Source organism: Octopus sinensis, unplaced genomic scaffold, assembly GCF_006345805.1.
Source record: "Octopus sinensis unplaced genomic scaffold, ASM634580v1 Contig09277, whole genome shotgun sequence".
Lineage (NCBI taxonomy): Eukaryota > Metazoa > Mollusca > Cephalopoda > Octopoda > Octopodidae > Octopus > Octopus sinensis.
Window position 1 is genome coordinate 182,214 of NW_021831752.1, and position 22,524 is coordinate 204,737.

The 22,524-nt window shown below is 35.1% G+C and overlaps 2 pseudogenes; one reads left to right on the top strand and one right to left on the bottom strand.

Moving 5' to 3' along the window:
* Positions 1-13,186: 13,186 nt before the first annotated feature.
* LOC115228055 lies at positions 13,187-13,926 on the bottom strand (annotated as a pseudogene).
* A 7,530-nt stretch (positions 13,927-21,456) lies between these two features.
* On the top strand, positions 21,457-22,055 carry LOC115228056 (annotated as a pseudogene).
* Positions 22,056-22,524: the final 469 nt, after the last annotated feature.

A 22,524-nucleotide genomic window follows, 5' to 3' on the forward strand; every position in this document is an offset into this window, starting at 1 on the left:
TTGAATCCGCAATTAAAACAGACAAAACCGCACAATAATCCCATTTTAATGCAATAAAAGGTACATATGTAGTAGTTGGCGGCCACTTTTTAGCGAATTTTAAAAAAACTATATTTTTTTTGGTGAATAATTACCTTTTTTAAATAATATTACTATAAAAAAATTAATTATTTTTATACAAAATTATTAATTATTTTTTTTATTTTAGTTTTGATTCTGGGGGACAATGTAAGGCAATGCACTCCATGATTGTTTCAAATTCTTTCTTTTTGGCTGTCTGTCGCCAAATGAACTCCGTAAAATAACTATTAAGGTGTTGTCTGACTGTTCCCCTTTGTTTTCTATTACGCCATTTGGCGCTACTCCACATTCTAAGGAATAATTATATAATTGGAAACCTTGAAGATCTTTTGTTGAATAACCCTTCCAGCAGTCTGATATGAGAATGGTGCCTTCTTCTACATTCTCAAGAATAGCCTTCGTAAGGGTCTTCATTGTTCTGTCAGGTATTGCTTCTAAGAAGCATTGGTTCGTTTCTCTGCAGATTCCGCCGAAAACCCATTGCTCAGGCAACATTCTGCCTCTGTTGTATTTCCTTTTTGAAAAATGACTTTCGTCAATTTCCACAATCATTCCTTCACCGCCTATTATATTATAAATTTACGCACACCTATTTTGGATCTTTGACGAGATGTCAATGATAGCATGCAAATTTCACGCATGTACATTGACCAGTCCACGGTTGTATGTGAAGCCCAACCAAGATTTTCCATGCATATCTCCATAGAAGATATATTTTTTGCCCACAGGTAGACAAACCGGATTATATCTTCGAATGGTACTTTGGTTCCTGCTAACCACGTTCCTGTTGAGTTTTAATGATATAAATACCAGTTTTTAGACTCGATTTACTTCGACAGCCCCTTCTGTAGCAATTCCAAGCCGGAGAGCTGCCAATGTTTAAAGTCATTTGGTGTCCGTTGCGACACACTTTTTTTTGGGATGATTCCTCTGGATTGCATGAAATTGATAGCTTCTGACATATTTGTGGGTAGATTGAATAGATTGACCTCACTTCTCATTAAATTAAAGTAGCGTGGGATTTTATTATTTTTATATTGTATTATTTTTAATTATATATTTTTTTAACTAAAAAAAATATAGTTTTTTTAAAATTCGCTAAAAAGTGGCCGCCAACTACTACATATGTACCCAATAAAAATACTTTTGATATTAATATTTAAAGGTACCCTTTTTGTTTTATTCTATTCCATTTAATAATCAACCTACAAAATCAGATCAAATCAGTTTTTTTGTTTTTAAAAACGTGTGAAAGAGTAATTTTGATTGAAATATGAGTGTCGGTTTTTCGACAGACGCTATGTCTTTCTTTGTGGGAATTCTAAGAGGGAACGCTTGGCTACTTTCAGCACCCACTCCAGGAATGAATATAAATTGATAATATGAGCTTATAATTACTCATGATTAAAAAAATTGAGAAAAGGCACTTAAAATATGACATTCGGGCAACTCAGTCAATAAACTCAGTTAAGCCTAACTTGCAAGAGGCTCCTAGCGATTAAGCATTAGCTGGAAATTGATATAAATACATAGGACATCCTAGGAAGGTTACTTTAGTAGAGCAAAAGATCCGTATTAATATAGATAATGTAAATCTAATTTGTGAGACTGAGTGTTCTTTAGAGAACGGCCTTGGAATGATGGAAAGTGTCAATTAAAATGATCAAACATTAATCTGATACTATTATACCAATTCTGACAGTTTTATAACTGTTGTCATTGAATAGCTCACTGTCTTAAAAGATCATGTGATCAATAGGTTAATCCTCTCAGTTCCTTTAAACCTTCTCAAAAAATCCTCGACACAAAAATCCAGGCAAAAATTGAAATTCATACTTCCAAGATCCGGTTGAGTAGTTTCCCTAACGAAAAATCAAAAACTCATTTTCTTCCTAATGGAGTCCCTCAGTGATCTCCCTCATCACTTGATCAGTTTAATTAATTCTTCAGTTTAATGTCTAATTCTCTTCTATGTTGATGATATCAGCCATTCTAGCAAGGTTTTCCACCTTTTGTATAATTTTATGAAAAACATAAAACACTTTGAGTCAGACTTATCATTTTTTGAATAAAATATAAATATCGTCTCAATTACAACATTCCAAGACTCACTTTCCATTCTGCCAGCTCTATTAACAGTTTTTATCGTTTTAGAATAGCCGAAAACAGCACAAATACTAAATTAATACTCATTTCAAATGTTTTAGATAAGAATTATTAACTAAACTTGTTCATTTGTTCAAATTTGGCTGCAAAAACTTTTTTGTGAAATTTTCTGCGTTTTATTGCTAGGAAGAACCAGGGAGTATCCCCGCTACAATTATTTTGTGTTATTAAAGCCTATTTGTTTTATTTTAATCACAAACTAAAAACTAGATTGACTAAAAATGGGTTGGGTGGTTCTGAAATAAAAAATGAACATTAATATTTCTGATTGTTGAATCTTTAGGCAAATTATAGTCGATTCCGATAAAAAATTGAAATTATTGACGAAATCAGAATTTGCATTAAAATGGAGGTTTATGATAAAATAAAGTTTGGACGACATTTTTATCACTGGAAAGGCTATCGAAATATTAAAGGAGGACAGAAGACTAAAGTTTTTATTATTAAATTTATTTAAAATATTAAATTAATTAAAAATTTTAACTATATTAAATTAAGTTATAAAAAAGTTGGAACTATTGTATTTTAACTTGGCCATTGAGTGTTTTTATTTCCTATTATATTTACGTAAATATAATCTCAATTTCAAATCCAACAATATTATATCTTTTTACATTTAATATAAAAAATATTTAGTAATAATACATTTTAATATTAGTATAAATCCTCAATCATTCCCTACTAGCTTGTTCAATGAGTACTGCCAAACCACGGAAAAAAACCCAAGATACACCCACGTGCGTTGTATGCCACACTGGCGGGCACCTATTAGACTGTACAAAGTGCAGACGACTGACCCACACACAGTGCAGGTTATCCGATTCATCTTACCCTTCTAGGAGGAACATGAGCAAAAAAATAGCCAACATAAAGAAATGGAATTGTACTGAATGTTTGTCGAATAATCCTGAGGTGATTAAAACCTTCTATTTCTTCTAGAACGGAGGATTGTCCTCTAAAAACAACAATTCAGCCACACTAGCACGGATTCTGTCCTCCAGAGCCTCCTTGAATGAGAATTTTAGTCACATTCTCGGCAAAAAACTCACCTTCCCGATGATGTCTGAGGTCGGTCCTAAAAAAGGCTCAAATAAGTAGATCCTGACCAACAAAATGGCAAATTGGACTACTTCCAACTTCCAATGCCCAGAACCTCTAATCCGTGAATATATCGACTCTGTCGACATCCGTCCTAAGGAAACACGGTCCCTTAAACGTATATGACTGAATCATGTCAAGGAAACGGTCATCCGAAACGTGTCATTCGGAGGACTGCCAACTCGGAGGAAACTCGTGATTCAATTTGTCACTTTTGTTGCAAGTCAGTTATTCATAAAATGGCAAAGGAACTGTCAATTGGGAGAGTTATGTCGATGTGATTACTGCAATTTGTTATTTCATGGAGATTGTCTTGAGTGTGGATATCCTCCACCGCGGAATAACGTGCCGTGGATGTGTCCTCTCCACCCTGAACATGTCGTGGTTAGTTGTTGCCCCACAAGTCATAGGATGCCTTATTTCCTACCAGAAGTATCACAAAGAGGACTAAAAATATGAGGAAATATGCTCGTTGTTCTGTCAATGCTGACCACGTTTGGACAAGATTTAGAACAACAGGCCGTAATCCTGCACCCCAGCCAGGGAGTGGGTCTCCTTACAAGGTTGGCTGATATGGGGTCATTGTAGGTCCCTCAAGTAGTGAAGGCTATGTATAAAGGCACATCACGTGTTTTTAATGAGGAAATAAATCAGGAAATGACTGAAAAGAGTAATCAGGGGATTAAATTACTGGCATATGAGAATGGTAGGTTAAAAGGTAAAATGTAGTATTAAAATGCTCGTCGGGGGCGTATTTGTTATATTATGAACGTCCAGGGAATCTGACTCGATTCTATCCGATCGAATTTGAATTGACGATTGGGACAGGTTAGAATAATGTGTTTGTAATGATTAGAGGACAGTTGTAGTGTCAGACTGGATAGACTTTATCCAGCATGTCGAAGAATATCCCAAACACATGCCTCAGTGTTTTACGACTCATATACAGACACATATGAACTAGTGAACTATAGTCGATTTGGGACTATTGTGGATCAGATTGCTTATTGCAACGGACATTCACGAGTGGTTTGTTGTTGATTTATTGTAGGATGACGATGTGGGGTGTATGTGTAGTCCTCAACATGATTTGGGCGTGGAAGGGAACGAGGAAGCTGCCCATATTCTCCATGGATCCTCCATCAAAGTATTTTATTCAGAGTTTATTGTTTAGATTGGATGCGCTGAATTTATATTCTCGATTTTGTCTGAGAATGAGTGACTTTGATAATTTTTATAATAATATTACGTATTAATGACTGTTTGGGTAGGCTATAAGATTATTTTGTTACTTTCCTGGAAGCAATGAGCTACGTAGTGATTGTCAGTTTCCTCTTAATCATTTTATTTACGATAACTGAGATGGTTGAATTATTATCATTTAACCAGTTGTTTTATACAAATATTTTAGCAATCAAAGAAAATCGGTCTGTTTAATAATAACTACAATTTAATTATATCAAAGATGCGACAAAATTTGTGTCCTAAACTGTTTTACGTAACATTTATTACACATTTGATTTACAATGTGTGATTTAAGGATAAAACGAATACGTATTGATTTAGATAAGAAAGGAATCAATAAAAAAATTAAGGAGTTGTCAATTATTTAAAGAAAATATGAAATCAATATTTCCCACTTGTTGGTCAGTTTTTAATTCTTTACAAAATTTTGTCAAATGACCAAAATTTTTAAAGGAAACGTCAAATAATATATATGATTATTTATAATTCAAGTTTCTAAAACAATTAGTGAAGATTATTCCGAGCACATAAATAAAAAAAATAAAATTCCGAGCACATGAGAGCTTGCACTGAGGACATCCTCAACGTCATCTTCGATATGCAGTCGTGGAGACAGGCGACTCTCTCAATTTCCTTTGGAGGGATCGGCCTGATCACTTCGGCAGACTCAGCGCACGGCGCATATTTTTCTTCAGTACTCTCGTCCAGAGATATGATCGACATTGTTATTTCTCAAATAAATGAACAGAGGAATTTATTTTCTGTGGATGATTGCGTCGCCGTATGGGAAAAGCTGGGACTGCCATTGTTGTCTGATATGACCTGCTAATCGGAGTGGACGTCGAAAGTCCACGCCAATACGTTTTCAAGGCTAAAGGAAAGCATGGACCAGGGAAGGTTGGCTTGTTTCAAAGCGGTGAACTCCTTTTCCAATCAGAATATCAAGTTGTGTATCAAAAAATCGGGAGCCCCGTCTGAACGGGCTGGAAAGAGGAAGAGTGAGAAATACGCTGGAATTGGGAATGGCAGAATGTTTGTCCCCCTGGCTGTTGAGACGTCAGGAATACAAGGGCCTTCTACTCGGAGCCTACTCCAGCAAATTGGCTCACTAATGGAAAGGGTTACCGGCGACTCGTGTGAGCACCGGTATTTAACCGAAAGAATAGCCATAGTCAGAGGCAATACTCTGGCTGTCTGCTAATGACCAGTTTTCTCTATAAAACCTAAATTAATCAAAAAAAATTATTGACTTAATATTATCTAGACAAATTATTTTTAGGTCAACTCTTCCCTTTTTTAAATTAACTTTATAAACTTTTAGGATGTCAATTGTTGATTTTTTAGGTCGACTTTTTGGTTGCCCTGGTTATTATTTTCTGATGATATGGGACGGACAGGTCGCCAAATAGACGAGAGTTACTTGAGGCAGTTGAATATAAATAAAAGTTTCTACAGACTTATATAAAATGAATTGTTTATAAAAAGACTGTAAAGTATTTTGTTTGATGCTGATTTCATTCTGACTTCAAAAGTGATTTTATTTGACCCCATCAGAAATGAAGCTGTTTACAAACTCAAGTAATTATTTTTTACTTCAATATAAATAACGATACATCTCCTGGGAGAACTGGCAATAGCTTATTTAATATTGTACAAGAAAGTCAGCTTCTCTTAACTATTTGGTTTTTACAATAAATTGACTTAACTAAATTAGATGAGTCGCCGAGCGGATGAACAGGCAATTTCCACGTAATATCGCGAACGATATCCGCTGAAAAAGCCAGCTCGTTTCTTCGATTTCAAAATTCTAACAAATAAACACCCAATCTCTTAAATTTCAAGCAAAAAATAATTAGTGGAAAAAAGTTTAAATTACAAAATCTGTTAGGTAATAACTAAATTCGTTTCTTCAATAGAGTAAACAAAGCTGGTCATAATAGATCTTTATAATTTTATGACGACGAAGCTTCATAGACGGAGTCATAAGTTCATTATCCGTAGTGAACTCGTCATAACTCAGCACAAACCCCTTTATTTGTTCATAACTCAACAAATTCGAATCTCTCGCCAATTTCGTCAGCTCAGACAAAAGCACATCTTTAACAGACTAGCAAACAAAAAATCTTTCAAACTTTGTCATTAAGAAGATCTCCATTGCTGGCTCCAGTAGTTACTCTTCGAGAAAAGGCAACGAGGTCCTCTCTATCAACAACAATCACTGCCAGGAGATACGACTGTAATGAAGGAAATAAATAACCTTTGTACTATCCCCATATAACATGAACTGGCGGACAATCGGATGACGTGAATAAATAGCCTCTATTTTTTCAGTCATGATGTATTCTCCTTGTGAGAGTTTAAATATATTCTTGCAACGATCGATTATAGAATATGACCCGTTCTGCCATAAGAATGTGGGAAATGACCTCATTGAGTCGTCCAATGTCCCCCGATCTAAAAAATCCGTCCTCATCGAAGGCCTCTTTGGTCAATTCTGGCTGATTGAAGTAGCCTACCGTGACATTTGGTCCTCGAAAGCATATCTGGACTGATAGTGGAATACACTAACCTCCCCCACGTTATCAGAACTATAGTAGTCCAATTCAGGGACATCACTCAGTTTAATCTCCATCCCTGCCAGAGGACCACCACATTCCCCGAGTCCTCCATTTCCCGGGGACTGAATGAAAATCGCGGAGGTGCTTTCTGTCATTCCATATCCATGCATAATCTACAAATATCACATTTTAGACAAACATGCACTCCAAACACAACTCGAGAAAATATTTCCAACTCCCTCGAAATGCAGGCTCCTCCAAAAAGAATATTTTTCAAATTCCCGCCAAAAATACCCCGAATTTTACTAAAAACAATATTTTCAAGAAAGGAAGGTTCAAATTCCCCATCCCTATGACTAATGTTGATAAATTACATGAGCAATCTCTCCCGGGCTCTCTGAAACGTCCAGTTGAAGATAAATCGAATCAAAAAATTCGAATTCTCAATTTTTTCAAGAACGACACTGCGAAATCTGTCCAAAACACGTGGAACTGCAACAAAAAAGGTTGGCTTGAGCTCAGCCAAATCCGACCGAATCAATTTAATATTCCCCTGTGAAAGTCCAATTTTCCCACCACAAAAAGTAAACAGTAACTGGAATATTCCTTATAAACTAACCAGTGCCATATTTTCCAGGGAATGCTGAAAGGGGAGATACGAGTAGTACACATATTCGCTGACGTCGACCGGATTTTTCTCACATACCTCAAATAAGATTAGACAAAGTACCGAAGTACGAAATATAGCGAGAAGTGTGAACAAAACCTGGCGTTGGGTCATCATCACACCTTTGGGGACTCCTACAATGTGGATTAAGCACTTTTCTGAACCACTGGTGCCACTGGTGTACAGAATACTGGACAGGTCGTCGAGATCTCCTTCCGACAAGTCAAAATACTCGTCTTTAGTACCCTGACCTATTTTCTGTTGGTAAAAGTAAAGGAATACAATTAAATCGGATATTGTCAGCAAAATGATCGAACGAGAATCCGCCATTTCTCTCAATTCGGTCGAAATCAAAAAAGGAACCAAAATGTGTGTTGCCTTGAGTGAAGGGGCAGCCAAAACTCTCTCCAAAAATGACTTTGTGTCACAATAAACGACATTTGGAGTAACTACACTAAATTTAGCGACAAACCTTCCTCAAGAATATGCAGAAGAGCATCCTGCCCAAAAGTATCGTAGAATGGAACAAAAACGTTATTTCTCTTGATTGCAGCAAAAATGAGAAAGAGGGTCTACGGTAAATGAAGTACCCCAACATAAGTGCTGATCTTGCAGTATGCAAATATCCTCGTCGAATTTCCGTGTTTTATCCCCAAAGAACTCAGCCCCGCAGCAACTGCACTTGTCGAGTCGTTGAACTACGCGGAATATATTTAATAAACAACATCGCCGTATGAAAGCCACGAATAGGAAGAACTATCACCAGATCTGGTTCCAATAAATGGGGCATCGTCTCCAGCAACACATCTACCGATTTTTAGAATTTCGGATAGATTTTTTAGGCGGATTTCTGTGGGGTCATTTAAATTGATGGCATCTTTATGTATTGGATGGAGTTTATTATTTGTCCTTAGTAAGTCATCCGATCGCATTCGAGCCCCTGTTGACTTTAAATTAGCAAATAATAAATACGTTTAGCTTGCTGTATGTTTCCTTTTTCATGGAAAATTTAAAATTCAAATAAAAATGATGTTAATAGTCTAACGTGATTAAATAAATGTGGGTTAATGCTATTTAGAATTTTTAATTATAAAAAAATTTTAATTTGTTTATTAAATCTTTAAACTTTTTAATTAATATTACTTTTTATGAAAGGATTGAATTAATAGCTTATATAACCAGTGCTTATATTTACGAAATTTATACCTAATTTTATAGCAAAAGTCTCGAAATGATTTAAAAACTCGAAAAAATCCCCTGCCACTGTCCCGACAACATTAAAAGACTTGGTCTTAACACCATCATTTATAACAATCTATTTATAGTTTCTATTTACAACAATTCTGTTGCAAAAAACAAAATTTCTTTTTTTGGAAGAAATCACGTTTTATCGGTCAAACCAAACAACCCGCCTGGCAAGTTCCTACCGTCCAATCTTTCTTTTATGCACACAAATAAAATCCTCAAAGACTAATATTTTTACAAATTTCTAAACACTTGTTAACTTCCCACATTAAAAATGGTTAGAAATGGAGTCAGACATCAAAAGCTTGTTATGTGGGAATTACATTTCTAATTCTAAAAGAATGTCAATCAATATTTCTTAAACTAGTTAATCTACATTTTTAAAAATCATTTCCCATCAATGATTTTTATCATATCAACAATTCTCAACGGAAAGTGTTGCCAAATTTGTGAAAAATGGAAACAATAAATATTAAATGTGGTAAAAATAATTTAATGTGACTTCAGTTATTCGTACTTGATTTAGACCCATTAGTTTCTATTTGCAAAATATTGAAATATCAAGAAATAGTAATTATTAAAAGCACGTAAATTAACTAAGGTCCCGTTTGTGCCACACGTTTAGAGATTCTATTCGCCAAGATTTTCCATCAATGTCTATTTTTCGAGTCTGTTCGTAGTTCTTCTAGGTCGTTCGCACATTTGAGTTTTTTCCAATTTTATAAAAATCCTTGTTTAGAAAAACAATGAGAGTGACTCTAAGTCCTCTGAACGATGTCTTGTCTATGTTGTCAAAGTTATTGTTAATTTTAATGTTTGCGGAAGTGTTTATGTCCATTCTAAGCCTCCATCTTGATTCGACAATTTCAGTGCTTATTGGAACTGATAGAGTACAATTTCTTGTTGGAAATCATCTTTGGCCAATGTAGGCCGAGTAAATTGTGTAATAGCTTTCGATAAAATGTGTCCATTTTCTTGAGTTCTAACTCTGTGACTACACTATGTTGTACAAAAGTACTGGCTTTATATACGAGTTGTATAACCTTATTATAGCTTTGTTTTGATTAGCTTTTGTCGAATTGACAAAATTGTCGGTTTTTTAATAAAATTCCAGCATATAACAATACAGAAAAGACCTGCATTCGACAGGAACTTTTAGGCTCTCTTCGATTTACAAATTATCAAACTAGACATTGATTATATTAAAACTATTAGAGATAAAATATAATTTAATCAAAAAAAACAATAAACAAAACGCAGGAATCTATTGTTTATTGTGACGTTAAATAATGAACAAAATTTCTGATGCATCTGGTTATCAATTTCAAACATTAAATAATAAAAATAGACGCATCTACACGAATATTAAATTATTTGAGCGAGAAGAACAGGCCATATTGTGCAAATGATGTGCAAAGAAACCTCCACAATGACTACAGCAAAGCAGTACTGTTTTAATATATCCCAAGGTGGTCACCAAAACATTATCAGACCTTTCTACCTCCTCCAAATTGATAGAAAAAATATATGGCAAACAAAAAATATATTGCATCAATCAGCACAACCTCCCTTCCTCGACTGAGGATACCTCAACACACGAAGAATTGACCCACCTCACCACCACATTGGAAGAGGCCAAGAAATGTGTCAATGAATTAGAAAAGGGTGTCCTATTTCATGTCTTATTCTCACAGAAGTGGCTGTGCTTGAATGTTCGTTGCCTACTGAAGCTTTGGGGAGTTCGATTGAGAGCGAGTCTAAGCTGATTAAAGAACTCGAAGGGAGATTAGCCATTCTACGAGAAAATGTAATTCCGTTTGACAAAGAGGAGAGAGACAGTGTTGGTTTTATCTGTTTATTGGCAAGTTGGTGATTAGAAAGAACAGATTAACAAAAGTGTGGCGAGAAAGGAAAAGAATGGTATTGGAAATATTGGATTGCATTTGTGAGAACTCTCCCGACCCTCCTTCACTTAAGCATTTAATTGTAGTCCTCTCTTGACTTTTATTTCTAGGAGGATATTGGGATTGAAGAAGATGATTAATATTCACGTTTTTGTTTATTTTTCTTTAAAATGTGATAAAATGAGCTTTTGTGGTTGAATTGAACTTTTTTATAAAATTTACTTTTATACTTATCGAGCAGTAAAAAAACATAAATATAATCGAATGACTATTTGATTAATATAAAATAGATTATTTAGAGTCGTTCTCGTTTTTTATTAAAGTTTTACCCTTTGTTTTGCTTAGATTAGTGGCAGAACTTAAATGAATTTCCGACTTTGTAAATTCACCTATAAGTTTGGTTAGCTCATAAGAAATAAACTTCCCGTTTCTTTAGACTCACTGTTCGAACAACTAATTGATGTATTCCTGCTTAGTTTAGCTGTGCTTGATTTATTGGCATCAGTTTTGGATATTTTGTTTTTTGTTAAGTCGGAAGATGGCCTCGATTTTTGATATTTACACGTTTTATCATGTTCTATTTTTTTCTCGAGTGGTTTTTCCGAACATACCCTCTTAATGGTTGAATCTACATTTATTTTTATTTAGTTTACAATCAGTAGCAGTCTTGACTAGAATCGTGTCAATATCATATCCAAAAAGTTGTTCAGCATGTAATAACATGAACTCAACACAGCTTGTCATCTGAATCATAACAATGAATAAATATCAGTACAGTTTGATACATTTTTGCAAATTCTTTGTGCATAAATTTATTTTTCAGAACAAAAAGACTTGCAGTGATGCAAACCGAAAGAGAATTTGAATCCATTTTATTAAATTGGCATTTTTTGCTATTGCCCGTAACATACTGACTGTGTGTTTCAAAAGTATGAAATTATTCCTATCAAGTTTTGTAAATATCCTGCAATTGTTATATTATCAAATAGTTCTTTTTCATTTTTTTGATTTTTTGTTCCAAATTGCTGGTTTTATTGCATCGTTCCCATTTCGGATAGAGAACCGTATCAAGAACGCATTTCGGAAGGGTTCTGAGATACTTCTGAAGATATAAACAATTCTCATACCTTGAAAACACCTGACACAGTCACGATGCTGTATTTGGCCAGGTCAGAGCTATCAAGTCTTTCTGAACTCGAAATTTGGTGTATCAGTTTATTTTCGTCTATTCTATCGGTCATTTTTCGGAAAATATCCACTTGGTTAGGACCTCTCAGACTCAAATCAGTCAAAATATTCTGAAATGTAATTCATTAAGTTTGACAATTATTTTTTCATTAAAAATATCTACTGATGAGGTTGACATTTGGAATAGAGAATCGCCAGGTCCAAATTCTACACTTTTTCTTGCCCCCTGTTTGTCAATATTTATAATTTTAACTCTTATTAATCCACGAAACTTGTGAAACATTTGAGAGCTAATGAACGAAATTTCTTTAAATAATCACAAAATATTTTCCATGAAAATAAAATTCCGACAATTTTGAATTCTTAACCAAAAATATCATTTTCCACCTTAGGAAGGTTATTTAATTTGTTATTTAAAATAGTCCATTACCAAGATTAAACGCTTAGAATCAGCTCAAAACGAACTACAAGAAAAAGCTAAGAAACAAAAAAACTGTATGAAAATAAAACCAGATTGAATGTGCCACGACAATTAACCTATAAATACCAAAGGGACAGCAGGAAATATATCTATAGAAAAATACTTCGAATCTACTAAATAAAGGTTTCGTGTTCGTCAACGACTCTGTTTTCTTAGAATCTTAGAGAATGACCCAAGATTAATCTAAAAACTCTGAGAGACCAAAAAATAGTGATGGAAACACATTAAGAATGGCACGCAAAATTGACTAGGCCTACATATTTTATATTTTTAAAATGTGCCTAAAAAACGAAAAATATGATTCTGTTTGAGCAATCATCGCCAGTTTATAGTCCCAATAAATTCTTTTCATTGAATATTTAAAAATGAGTAAAAGGCTAATTAAATGAAAGGAAATATTTGATTAGCTTTATCGCGTAGTTTGTACAGTTCGTTCTGAATCATTCTGGTTATTTCAGTCCTGATTTGTATCTATAATTTAAAAACAAGTAAAATACTTCAGGCACATTATCTTCCCGAAACTCTTCAACCACATTAGTATAGTCAATTGGATGCCCAACAAAAATTGCAATTTTCTACAAAAAATATAAAGAAAGCACCTTAAACAAAGACGGAAATGTCTTATCAAGAGGAAACATGTCGTCCATTCCTAAAATATTAAACATTGACTGCCCATATGCCACATAGGGACCACCCAAGGAGTACTCCGAGCACAGGAAACCAATCTCCCAACCCCTGTACTAACCAAAATAGCCCAACCCCATTTAAGACGAGGAATAGAGTCACCTTCTACTATTTTTCCTTCAGGAAAAACATGAATCCACTGCCCTGAGTCCAGCAAATCCAAACACATGTCTACTGCCCTTTGGTACACCCCATCTCCGCGATAGACAGGAATGCACTGCCCTCTGGAAAAAAACCAGGAATGTAAAAGTCGACTAAAACAGATTGGATCGTCTGCCAGAACCCACCGAGCCTTGAAAGGACGGGATAAAGTCTTGGGTAGGAAGGCTGAGGTCACAAGGGAAGGGTACCGTGGATGAGTGGGTCATCCAAAAGTGAGGTATGGTTAGCCACTGTGATCACTGGGCGAATACGTGGGGGTTCTAGTAGGGAGAGGAGAGGCTCAAGATTGAAGACTTTGCAGCGAGTTCCAAGGCCTAGGGGATATGGAGTTGTTATACGGATCCAGGCTGAGGAGAGGAGTGTTACTGATCGGATCACTGCAGAACTGGTTAATCGCCACCTCAGACCAAAGTTATCGGGGAAGGGCCACTTTAATTTATGTGGCATTCTTCTTTAATAAAAATGATGCCTTAATCTTTAAATATAGCACAAGACATTGAAATTTATTTTTTTAATTCATATAACAATAAACAAATTTTTATTTAGTTTATTCAAAATTTTTAAAGGTATTTATACCATTTATATAATCATATTTAGTTAACTAAGTAACGTGTGTTAGCAATATTCATTGTTCCAACAAATTTGCTTTATTAAATCAACTTTGAAGTTTAATTTCATCCAATTAAGAAGTTGAGTGTCATTTACAGAAATTGTTAGATTAATTAATCTTTTCATATTATAAAAAATAGGATCAGTCAAATTTATTTTTTGTTTGTGAGATTTTAAAAACATTATGATGATAATAGACGACTAAATGGATATATCACAAACACAAATAACACAGGAGACAAAGTATCTCTGCAAAATTCCTCCTTCGATCCAAAAGTGCCGGATACACTCATTGTTTAGCATAAATTTGACTTTCTAATTTGCAATCAATGATTTAACAAATTTCACTCTCGGATGCCTGATTTGTCCAAAACTTTCTGAGCAATGGAATCATATTAAAAAGACAATAAATCGGCGTTTCGATGACGTCCACAAACATCACTACCTACTTAATCTCAAGAGACAAATAACAAATTGAAAAGACCATGATTCTCTCAGAATTATATCAGGAACCGCAAATCTCGAAAAAATATGATCAAATCTCGAAAAAATATGAACTTAATTAGTTTTTCTTTAAATTATGTTTCTATGATAGTACAAATAATAATTTATGTTGCTATAGAAAAACAAAAAATAAGCCCAGTGACTGACTGAACTATAGCAAATAATATACCAAACAAATATCCTCAATGACATTGAAAGTAAAAAATAAAACATTAAAAACCAAACCTCCTAAAACCGACAAAACAAACACAAAAATAAAAGAAGACACTCCTCATATCCTCAAAACAAAACTGCGAGAATTGACAAACAGAGTTGACGCAGTCAAATCCGAAGTAAAATAGACAATTAAAGCATTAGATTATGTCCAGAGGACCGCCTTCTCACCTGGAGGAAGAGAACTACGTTTATAATTAAGTTTAATAATAGTCCCTAAAAGTGGCCTTGCACGATGCACACAAACGTGTGGATGAATTATACGAACAACTCAGCCAAACTGAGGAATCGAGTCATTTTAGACTTTTTAGACTGATTTGGATCAAATGGCAGGCCACAAGCAACGTTTGGAAGAAGAATTTAAAGAATTGGAACTCAGACTTGAAGCACGGTCAAGGGAGTTTAATCAATGGAGAATTTATTCCAAAGTATTTTTATTTTTGTACATTTCTAGTCACTGGAAGCACAATTTGATTATTCAAAGTCAAATAAATCGAACTTACAGCAGAAATTGGCCGCAAAAGTAGACAAAACAGTTGACAATTTAAAGGAAGTGCGGATTAAAGAATTGGAGACCCAATTCGACGAGTTTTTAAAATCTACAAAAATCAAAGATCAGTCAAAAATGAGAGAAATTAATTCCTTGACGTTGGATAATGAAAGATTGAAAGTTTATTGTGTATATAAACACTAGCAAACATTGGAAAGTATACGAGGTCGTTTAATGGTAGAAGAAAGACAGAAAAACAGTGCACTGCAAGAATTGAAAGCAGAACAGAACAGAATCAAAGAATATGAAGAACAGGTAGACATTTACTCTGTCATTAGGAAGGCTGTGATAAATGAACGAGCTCGACAGGATTCTGTTAGTAATGAAATGAGTAGGTTCGCCATCGAAAAAGAAGATGAATTAAACACAGTTAAAAAAATTAAAATAATTATTTAAGATGAGAAATACAATTTTAGTAAAATTAGACGAATTAGAACATATTCCTGAACTCTTAAAATCAACCGAGCTGCAATTGATAGAATCAAAAAAAAAGTCGGAAGAAAATGAGATGAAAGCAAATTTCTACTTTGAGCAATTAGAAGTCATGAAAAAACAAGTGAACTCAGACCTGTACCCTAAAATGGACGAATTTGAAGAGTTTATTACATATATCTAACGATTAGAAAAATGCTTGCAATAGAGCAAGAAAAAGATAAAATGAGACAAAAAGTACACGAACGGGACGAAAAGTTGAAAATAATTGAGGTTTCAAATCACGTTTTTTACCTACAAGAGTCAACTTGACCTCAAGGAGAGAGAAAATGCAAAACTCACAAGACATTTGGAACAAGCTCTTTTGGACTTACAAAAGCTGATTGTGTATTTTTGGGGCCAATTTATTTATAGAATAACGGAGGGTCTGAAAAATTGATTCAACTTAGTCAGCAGGTGAGGCAACTCCGCGACCAAGTTGGGTTGATTCAGGCGGAGAGAGATCGGGTTGGTCGAATTTTTTTGATTCTGTTAAAGGAGGCGAAGACAGCGGCAAATAAAATATCTGATTTGGAGATACAACTAGAGAGGGGTAGCAGTTTGAATAAAAGTCTTAATGAATATGTCGATTTTTTGCGGACTGCAAACAGAGGGGCTCATAATTCGGATCCCGAATTTCTAAATTGTATTTCCCCTGAAAAATATCCACAAGAAAATATGAGAACTCTTTGATTATTAACATTATTCGCTTTAAAGTGCTAAAACTGCTCTAATTAAATCTGATTTGAATCTGTAGCTTAATATGGCAAAATTAAGTTTTGGATAAGTTATGGCAAAAAACACTTTGCAAAAATACATTTTAATTTATTATACACTAGTAAGTGATACTTTTATACTGCAAGAATATTTTAAAACAGTGTTTTGATGTCTAATTTTAATCATCTTTTTTATAGACTATGATTTTATTAAAGTACTGATCTGAACTAATTTTTCTCGAACAAAAATAGTTTGTTTTTTAAGTATTTAAACAATTCGAATTAATCTTTGAGCAAGTTTGTGACAAGAATTGTCAAATCACTAAATATCAGATATTTAAAATATCTTTAATCTCGGTTAGAAAAACGCTTTTAGTAAAGCGAATTGACATTTTTTAATTATATATTAAAATAAAGCAACTTTGGATATTAAAACAACAAATCAAATAACTTCAAAAAAAGAAACAGCACATCGATCAATTTGAAACCCAACAATTTTATCAGTTTGAACATTATCATTAATAGTAAGCATACCAACACTCCCCTCTGTCGGATTATACTCAACCCTCACAGAATGTGAAACCAACTTTTTCCAAAACCCAGTCACACAACGAGCACATTTCACAACCACAACCAACAACCCAGAAACAGCAAGTGTCCTCACCACTGACTCAGCACAATCTTCCCTCACAGAATCAATAACCAACATATCCGATTGTGGCTTAGTCATGCCAAGTTGAAATAAACTAATTAATTCGTCTGTGGTTGATTTTGGTCGTAAAATTTTAATTCTGGCACAGCACTGTTTTATTAAGGCATCCGAGACCTCAGAGGGTCCATTGGATAGTTTTTGTTGGAGAATATTTATAAAATGTATCATTGAGAAGGTATGGGAGGAATCCACTACAAGAACTCTTTTTTCGGCCCCACCGTGGCTGATTGGTGAAATACAGTCGGAGACCATTCTGAGTAGTATGAGGGACTTGCCACTGTTAGATTTACCAAAAATCATGACGATATTGGAAGGCTTTAAAGGATTGTGTCCAAACAGTTTAGGACATATTGGAGATAAGTCAGAATTATGTAAAACTCGGTGAAGTAGCTAATATTTGGGATTTATATTTTACTACCTGAGTCCCGGTTTCCATAAAAGACACACAAAACTACCCGCCTAAATGGATTTAATTTTATTATACTTAAACTAATTAATTCAAATAAATTAATTATTTTTAAAAGGTATTGCCCTGTTTTCGAACGGGAAAATAATTATGTATTCTGTCTTTAATGTTATTTAGCATATTATTTGTTGATGTGTATTATTTAATGTTTATTAAAAATGTTATTAATTATTGTGAATATTAAATTAATAGTAATTTAATAAATTCCTATCAAATAGTAAATAAGCAAATTCTTTGTGGTCACGATGAATTGTCCAGAAGAATTAGACGTTTATAGAATTCCCCACCTCCGAATGAAGAATATGATGATCTACTGCACAGAACTGGTACAAACTACTCCCAAGACTACTCATAGATCGAGGAAACTGATTTCACCAATCAAGAACACATTGATGTGATGTACTCAATGCTACAATCTGCTTTCTCCCTCCTAAAAGGCCACGAACTCATAGAAGACACAATCATTCTGGAAAGACTCCGAAAAAAGATCATGGCAGAATGTGGGGACACTTCCCTGATTGACCAGTGTCACGGAGAGGCCATAATCGACAACTTTATGGGCATTATTCGCCTGTTAGTCAGCAGAGAACTACATTTTCCGGACTGCCTGTCCCACAGAGAGTACATCAGTTCAAGTCTGGCTGATTTTGACCGTATTTTCACTCCGCATATGCTATCTGAGGAAAATATGTTTATTCCTCTACTCCGACAGTTTATGGGGTACGACGAACTGAGAATGATCCACAATATTGTCCTCAAATGCCACGACAGTATTCAACCACATGTACTCACTAATTGGCATTCCCCCGACACGAGGACTGCTATGCTCTCCTCCTCTTTTATTGATATTCTCCCTTCTCCTGTCCTTGTTGATATATTTCGGTTTCTGCCTGTCTATCAACTCAAAACGGTGGCGGAGGTTTCCAGAAGGTGGCGACGAGTGGCTTATTCTCCACAACTGTGGACGGATTTGGTCGTTTCTGACTTGACTTTTTACTATCCACGTTTTTCTCTGGATGGTCTCTTTCATCGAGTGAGGTTTTCTATAACAAGACTGTCGTTGGCGAATTGTGAGTTGGATGTTGGAATGTGTGTTTTTACTGTTTTAGATTACTCATTTGGTGTCACTTTGTCCACTTTTGACACATCTTGATATTTCTGGAAATGATGTCACTGATGGTCTTTTTTTGAAATGTCGTTTATCGAGACTTACTTCGCTTAATTTGTCTGGGTGTGTTTCTGTGGGGGATGATGTTTTGAGGAGTATTTCTGGGCTTTCGTTACTCCAAAGACTTGATTTGTCTGGGTGTTATCGGATTACGAGTGAAGGATTGTTGTATGTTTTGTTTTGAGTGATAGGAAGAGCCTTGGTGGGTAAATTGGTTAATTTAGTGGGACTTAACTTGTCGGGTTGTCCGGGGATATCTGGGGGGGATTTGACTCGTTTGGTGGAGACTTGTCCTCGGTTGTTACCTCAGGATTTGTATTACTGTTTTAACTTGAGTGATGGCCCATTTCCCGATCTGGCCAATGGATGTAACTCGATTTGTTCTGGAATGTATTGCTGCATTAACACTGACTATTATTAATATTCACTAATACATTTTATACTACTTTTTTGCTGTAGTTATATTTATTTATTTTTACCCCAGGATTATTTGGTTGTAAGGAAAAAAAAATCTTATAGCTAACTAAGTGATCTCAGACAATGGCAGTGGTGGTTTTGTCCGACGTGGACGAAAGTCTTGGATGGCTCACCAAAAAGGGCATGTTACGATTTTTGAGGTAATTAGACTAGAGTTCGTATAGGGGACTTGCAGAAATAGAGGCTGTCCTCACAATTTTTTGTTGCTTTTTGATGGGAACCTCCAGGGTGCTGAATAAATTGTTTCGCCCAATTAATTTTTTGTCGACTTTATTAATTGTGGATAATTTTATTAGGGTGGAACGGGAGATGGTCATTGACCACGATTCGCATGCGTAGATTAGAGTTGGTTGTATGAATTGATGATATATCAGTTGGTAAGGTCTTAGCGTTCCTTCCGAGGGGTTTTGAAATTAGCTTCAGGATCCTCATTTTCATGAGCCCCGCAGTGACCCGATTTTCGACATGTTTTGCAAATTTGAGTCCTTGATCGAAGGATCGTTGGCGTGGCCGTAAAAGGTATTGTCTCGTTGTTAATCATGATTAAAAGTCTTCTCGAATAATGTTGTTTGCAAGTGGTGAATAAAGTTACAAAATACTTCCAGTCGTAGTTGTTTGTACCGTTTGGGATGTTTTCATAAAGTCTATCATTAACAGGAATAACGATATCGTCAGCATTAGAGAGGAGGAAACATTTGTCGTTAGTTTATTCTGGCATGTCGTATACATATATGTTGAATAGTGTGGTAGCTAGAGGGGAGCCTTGAGGGACCCCATTCGGTAGGAGGCGTGTGATCGATTTCACGTTGTTGCAGATAACTTGTCCGCGTCTTCCACTTAGGAAGTTAGCAAGCCATCTTTTAAGATTGGAGTGAAAGTTCAAATCAAAAATTTTCTTTGTTATTCTTGAAACTGAATCAAATGCTTTTGTAATATGCAAGAAAACAAGAACAGTAGGGATTAACCAGGACTTCTTCGTGATGTGTAGCGGTAGGGGTTTTGATGGATTTGATCATATTCCACACCCTTCTAACAAAAAAGACAGAAGAGAGATTGTCCATCGTCTACCGTTTCGTATCTTTAACTTTGATCTGCCTGTCAATTTCACGGTTAAGAGCGTATATCCTAGTTATGTCTTATTTTTGAGATGTTTCTTCTTTTTTAAAGAGTTTCGGTCTTTTATCAGAAGATTAATCCGTGATCCAAGAAGATTGACTGCCCATCGGTATGAATAACTGTCGCTTTGATGAGAATTGCGTTGAACTTTCTGACCATTTGTTCAACTGTTGCAGAGTGAAAAAGTAAAAAAGACCAACGGAACTTTCAATGTACTGCGTGAAGCCTCTCCAGTTGCGAGGTTGTAGTTGATAGTGGTAGGATACAATCCTCTTTTCCGTGTTTTCGTTTTGACTTGCAGGAATATATGATTGTGGTCACTCCTAGATTCAATTCAGGGACCAGTCGATGATAGAAGCCAAGGATGGAAATTTCAGTAAAATATCAACTGAGAATCTGTGAGTACAGGAAAAAATAAAATCAGAAAAGGAAGATATATGTTGACTAAAGTTATCAAACGTCTCGAAAGACCAATTTTTATTGCCACAAGCTCAAGTTTTTCGCAATCCATAATCAAAATGCACACATTGTCAGTAACATCACGTTCTGAATGATACTCAGGATACCTCCACCAACTTTCCCATGTCTGTCTCAACGAAAAACTGAATATCCGAGAAACCTTGGAGTTAAATTCTGGGCAAGAGTTTAGATTCTTGAAATAGTAATACGTCGATGTGGTGTTTTTTAAAAAGGTTTAAGATTCAAGAAATTTGTTCTTTCCCATTTACACTGAGCTGGACTATCCTAGCTAGGTCAGGGTTTGAGTTCATTGGCCCATCCTTTACGGATAGAAAAAGTGAAACTTTTTTTTTCCAAATGTCATTTGTCATATCTAAGGAAATTATATAAATGAATTATTATGAGAGTGATGAATGATTTAGCTGACTATAATTAAGAAATTCTAATTGTATAATGTAACTTTAATAATTATTAAAATATTAAAAATTAATTCAAATATTTGTCACGTGTGAATGGATGAGTACTCTCGGGAGCCGTGGTGGGTCTCTAAATTTATTTTGCAGTCCATGGAGAATAATAGACGACTGTGGGGGTGCATTCGCTATGGGGGCAATCGGAGGGAGTGTCTTCCATACCTATAAAGGCTACGTCAATGCCCCCTCTGTAATCCACCAATATCAATCTCCCAGGGAATCCTCAAACGTATAGCTGGAAGTTTCAACACAGTTTGTTCAAAGTCCCCAATCACAGGAGGTAGGGTACCCACGTTTACACTCAGGCAACTTTGCGGTGTGGGGAGGCGTATTTTCGACCGTGGACTGTGCTATGGTCTCTCTTAGGCACAAGGAAGGTTGTAATGTTAGTTCACCTAAGGACCCTTAAATTCAATTGTCAGTGGGGCAGTGACGGGTTCTGTCCTTGCTATTCGGAGTATTGGTAGTTTATTATTTTTCAGAGGGGACCGGGGCTATTATTGGTTCGGGAATTGTCGGTTGTTGTTTTGAGGTATTTTAGGCGGAATTCTGTTGGCAATGATTGAGGGGGCGGGTGTTATTTTTTCTAAATTTACTGCTGAACAATTTCGACCTGGTCATATTTTTGAAGTCTATTTTTAGTGGATCCCACAAAGGAACCTCCCCCTAATCAACAGTCGGGTGCTACTTCTTTTTTCTGATAATTCATATAAATGAGCTTTTTGTTTTTAATATGAAATTCTTTAATAAAAATTATAATACATTTTTTGTTTTTTGCGTGTTTTTTATTAATAAATAACTCAACGTTTATGACAAATTTTGGCATATTCTAGAACAGTGTTTTCCGATTCGTTTTGAGTTCGGACCCCCAAAAATTTTTAAAGTCAACCTGGCACCCCCATTTTTAAATCTAACAGAGAATTTTATTAAAAAAATCATTAAAAAATTATTTAGGTTGCTTGAGATTTTTCTTTCCTTTTAGTCTTAATTAATTCTTCGAAACGCGGTTTTTTGTTTGCTAGTGCAATTCTGAGATCGTTTTCAGGGCTAAGAGAGTTTCTGTTCTTATTTTTTAATATAGTAGAGATGAAAATCGAGATTCACATAACCA